At 43.6% G+C, this 5,421-nt stretch overlaps 1 long non-coding RNA gene across 1 annotated transcript in view; it reads right to left on the bottom strand.

The window, feature by feature from the left end:
* Window positions 1-752: 752 nt before the first annotated feature.
* LOC112486761 (uncharacterized) overlaps window positions 753-5,421 on the bottom strand; it is a 12,777-nt gene continuing 8,108 nt past the window's right edge. The window contains exon 3 of the long non-coding RNA XR_003049228.1: window positions 753-860. This is a non-coding gene — a long non-coding RNA (uncharacterized LOC112486761). The remainder of the gene's footprint in view (window positions 861-5,421) is intronic.

Here is a 5,421-nt window from a genome sequence, read left to right on the forward strand (position 1 = left end):
CAGAGTATTCTAGGGAGGTCCTCGGCCTATGATGTCTTTGACGACGTTTCGTGATTACAGTGCCATCGTCAACAAATTCAGTAAGAAAGTCTTGTTCCGTCATTTCAACGAACAGCGTTAAAACTCAGCGTTAGTACACGGCGCTATAAACGTAGGACGGGTTTGTTTACATTTGAACAGCGTTAATACTCAGCGTTAGTACGCGGCACTAAAAACGTAGGACGGGTTTGTTTACATTTGCCGATGGTCCGCTGTACATTGGATTGTGCTACGTATGTTTTCATACGCTTGTGTTGTTTGTTTTTTATTTATTTTTTACTTTTTTTGCTCTTCATTTTGGTTCTCAAGTGTAAATCAGACTCTTCTGATGTTTTTACTTCCTAGATGATGATGTCACCTCTGTGTTAGGTTGGGCGCGTGATGTGTGTACAATATGTGAGTTCTGAATTCTAAAAATTAAGTTACGTCGCACTGTTGGAACAAAACAGATGAAGTCAAAGAATATTTACTAACAGCCAACTCGACAACTCAAAAGTCTCTCTTTGAGGACGGTATAATCTGGGATTATTGTTGTGTCAGTAGAATGAGGCTAAAACAGAAAAATGCTAAATGCTAACAGTTGAATTTGTATAGTGAACAAAAAGTTGAATTTGTGACAGATATGTGTGAAAATAATGGAAGAAAAGTGATAAAAAGTGAGTCAAGAGTTAAAAAATTCTGCAGCTCACCAAGACGACACAAACTCCCGTCGACTCCAGGTGGGACTAACTAAGTTCTGCCTCCTCCTCCTCCTCCTCTGAAGAAGAATGTAAGAAAAATTGCACGGAGCTGCAGTGTGATACCCAGGGCCCCAGAGTGTCCTGTATGAAGATATAATTAAAGCAGCTTATATAAGACATTCTTCACACTTAAATGCTGGCTATGCAGTGATCTAAAAGTGGAGCATCACCCTAAAGACAGACTTACAACAAAGCACTTTTTTAATCATAGTCCCAGCAAAATTAGAAATGCTGTAAATTATATTTGTGTTCATGAGCAGCATTAGGGGAGTTTTATTTTATGTTTTTTTGTATAAACACAGTAAATGAAAAAAAAAAAAATTTGGCACGACTCAATCTCTTCTAAGGTGGAGTGCAGGGTAAAAAGCAGCCATCTCGTTTTTATTACAATGCCCAATAATAGTTGATTTAATGGCCATAAAAGGTGTTCATTAGAAGGTTATAGTGAAGAAATATTGAAAGTATACCTAAAAGTGTCACTTTTATAGTGAACATACAGCGTAATATCGTCTACAAAGGCTGTGATTATACTCCAGCCTTGTCCTCCAGCATTATCTGGGAGCTCATAAAGACATGAAATTTAATATGATGCTTTCAGTCAGTTTAATTGAATTTTAATTGCCACTTTGGACAGAAGGTTGAGATTTTAATCAATAAAATATTAAACTTTTGGAGCTTTTGACGAGGAATGCTGCTCACCGTCGCCGCCGCAATGCATCCTGGGATCCCGACACGGGCATAAAATAAAATAAATGCCTGTTTATGAGTGGAGGCGGCCGAGCCAACGCCGTGCTGTTTTCAACGGTGTTTCCACAGAATCCGGTGGATAAATACCAGCAGCAGAACAAGCTGAGGTTCCATTAATTACACTGGTGTGGAAGAGCGCTCGGTCACCTTCAAAGAAAAGGCCTTTAATGTGCCAGAGCTATAAATATTTTCAAATGTCACACCTTGGGAAGATGGCATCAGGACAGAGGCGGGAGGAGATAAATCAGAGGCTGAGAAGAAGCAGGAAAGAAAAGATGGCTCTTTGGTATTTTAGAAATAATTACTAATACAAAAGGAGTAATGAATGAAACTATAAATTACGTTAAAACAGACCATTAGGGGAGAGAATTAGTTTATAAAACTCGCCGCTGCTCCTTAAAATTACCCCCTTGGAATATTGTCCGTTTTATTGCATCCATAAATCACAGAAATAAAAAACATGTATGCATAATATCACTAACTCTGTTGATTAATGCTAAATTAATTGATTTTCTTCGGTGGCTTTTCAATGAGAATATTGTTCCTCTGAAACATCATTCACCAACATCTAATAATGCCAAGGCAATAATGTCCCGTGTCAACTTTTACAGCAGCTTCTAAAATCCACAGTGAATCTAATATTCTCTCTTTTAGGATTCGGGTCCAGAGATGTGTGTACTGTGTCTCATATGTAGGGCCAGTTACTGTCATCACCAGCAGCATATACAGTTATAAATCTGAGGCAGCCTTGGTCGGGCTGCCGCACGGATGGAGAAAATTTATCCTCCATCCCGTGGAGAGAGAGAGAGAGAGAGAGAGAGGGAGCCTGGGAGTGAAAAATGACACGGCCCATCCTCTAAGGCTCATAAAAGTCTAAATTAAATATCAAATTGAACCACTGATGGATAGCGTCCCCTCCGTGGATCCCGAGCAGCTCCTCAGCCTGCGCTCCCCCAACACGACAGGTGCTGCTCACATGACTGGAGAGCCAGACAACTTTGTTAGCAGGGATTGTTCTCAGGTTGGCGTAAAGCCGCTGTGTACCACAATGAAGAAGGCGGTGGAAGGGAACGGAACAAGGTGGCGTTATTCCTTCCTCACTCCCTGGCTTTCAGAGGATTCTTCAATATCACACTCTGCCTGTGCGGCTGAATGAGTAGGTTTTCTTTCAAGCAACTTGAAAGTGCAATTTTTCACGAATCTGAATCACAGCAGATATGATTCTCCCTATATCCATATTTATAAACTGCTGGTTCTCCCGTCCTCAGCAGAAGAACACTTCCAAAGGCTGCTGTCAGGCTGGAACACCTCATGGGGAAATGGTGTAATACTAATGCCAACATCGCTGCACAATAGCTGGCGCTATCGCCGGGCTAAAACTGTACATTATGAATCATCAATTGTCACCCTGCTTTGTATTATCCCCAGAGAAAATCCCAATCTGGTCCTGAGCCCACGGCTGATGGACATCCCATTATTCACTCGCGCTTCTTTAGCTCCACGACAGGAGTGAGGAAAGGCAGTAAAACCACGGCCTTAAGATTAATCCTCCGCTCTTTTTTTCCCCTTCCTCCTGCTTCCCAAATCAGAATGAAATAGAACATTCTCTTTCATAATCAAAAAGTTTTTATCATGTCCACCCTCCCCCGCCCCGCTCCCCCTCCACTCACACAGGAAGTGCGGATAATGCTCCTTCCAGGACATGACAATGGGAAATGTGTTGAGAGGGAATCTGCTCCTCTTGCCTTTTGTACTGTAACAAGTGAGGACAATTTATATGAGCTGGATGTCGTCCTTGAATACATGCATTATCTGGCTGATGATGCACCGTGCAAATCATGGTAAAGGCTTCAGATTAGTCCGAAGAAAAAGCCGTGATAGCTGGGTGGACTTTGGAATTAAGATAATAAGGACGCGTTCACACCGCAGCTGTTTGGTTCACGTTAAACAGATCAGAATTTGTATCCCCCCTTTTGTTTGAGCAGATATGAAACCTCATCTGAACTCTGATGTGGACAGAACAAATGAACGATGATGTTTTTCAGTTTACCTGCAGGAACATCCTGCTGTTATTTGGTTATAGTGGCAAAATGCAAACCGGCCATCAAGTGAACCAAAAAGAGGAAGTGAAACAAAAAGGAAACTGATGTGGAGTGCAATGCATTTGGGGAGGGGGGGCTTGTCCAAGCCAGCGGCCTGAAAACACTGAGAGATATTTTTATTATTTTACCACTAAAAAAAACCCCCACAGAGCCACAAATGCTACCACAGAAATAACTAGGGATGTCCGATAGTAAAGTAGTTGTTGTTGATTTCAGATGTGCCGATATTGTCCAAACACTTAATTTCCAATTCCGATATCAACCGATGCTGTATCTGTGCAGTGAATCATGTGCCATGCCCCCCACGCCCCACAGGGGGCAGACATTTTTTTCCTACTACTATAATTTGATTGAGGTTGACATGTAAACCGGTGGAGGATTGGTGAACTACCGTTCTCTGGACAGCTGAAGCTCTTTTATTTATTATTATAATGAGGGACACAAATGTACCTCACTACAGTGAAGACACGGTTCTGGACCAGCAGGTGGCCTGAGGTTTTCACAGCTGTGGGAAAAAACTGTTGATTTGAACAACTTCTTGACAAAGACTGACCATGATTAACTGGTAACTAGTTAAAAAAACTTCTTGACAAAGACTGACCATTATTACCTGGTAACTAGTTCAAGCAACAAGTGTGGATTTCATCGTCCACCTGTTCGTATTGTTTGAATGGAAAGTCATTGGTCACTGCTTATTCTGATGTGGTGGAGATGGTTGGGGTAGAGGAGGTTAGGGATTGGCTGAGATGGACACAGAAGACTTTAAAAACAGTCAGTAAGCTCTTATTGTTTTCTTACTTCTAATAAACTTGAACGGAACAACAGAATCCAAGGAGGTCGATGAAGGAGCGGCAAGGAGAGCGGAGGAGAAACCAAACACTGATGGTGTGAACGCTGCCAAATGACCTTCACCAGTGAATGAACCCTGGACACACCCTTCAATGAAATAACAACTCTACAGGAGCTCTGAGAAATAACCTGGTAGGTAAGGAGGTCAGAAGAACCAGGTGAGCTGTGAAGTTGTGGCTGCAGTCTCTGCGACTCTGCCTCCTCACACCGTGACTTCATCACAGCCTCGGCCCGCATCACTTAGCAGAGGGGTGTGAATTTGTTTTCAGCCGAGCGTTAATGAACTGTGGGCTGTGTGGCCTTAATGAGAGAGGGCTTCGATTGATCAAAGCTACCTGGAAGGAAGAAACGTCTCTGTGTCCACAGTTTGGGAGGTTGTTTTTCCTACAAGAGGGATGTTCATCGCTGACCCCTGGCCAAATCAGTGCACGTGGAAACAAGACTGCAGGAGGATTCCTCATCCATCAAGAACACGCCGTTTTGTGCCAAAGCCTCTGGCTTCCAGCCATGTCCAGAGCGACTGATTGTGCAGCAGCCAAAAGACAAAGGCAGCACCCCCCCCACACACACACACACACACACCTCCCTCTGCAGTGTGAGTGTGTGGAGGTGTGGGTGGTTATGCAGATCACTAATTGAACAGGCCACCGGGGGAAGACGGAGCGGGAAGGCAGGCTCTCTGCAAGACATGCCGAGGGAGGGGAGGGTCGGACTGGTGTGAGTCTGCCTCCCTGCTCCATCTCTCTCCCCTCTTTCACTCCCTCTAGCCTAAATTGGCAGCTGACAGGCAAATGAATGCGGTGTGAAGTGAGCCCACTGAAGTGCAGGGTCCTGCTGTTCAGGCAACAAAGGAGCTCCATGCGAGACATCTGCTGTTCAGTTATCAGAATACATTTAGTCACGTGCCTCCCTTCCCCTTGCTCTTTCTCCTTTGCTCTTTCACC

The sequence above is a fragment of the Cynoglossus semilaevis genome, chromosome 1 (assembly GCF_000523025.1).
Source record: "Cynoglossus semilaevis isolate Cse_v1.0 chromosome 1, Cse_v1.0, whole genome shotgun sequence".
NCBI classification, from domain to species: Eukaryota; Metazoa; Chordata; class Actinopteri; order Pleuronectiformes; family Cynoglossidae; genus Cynoglossus; species Cynoglossus semilaevis.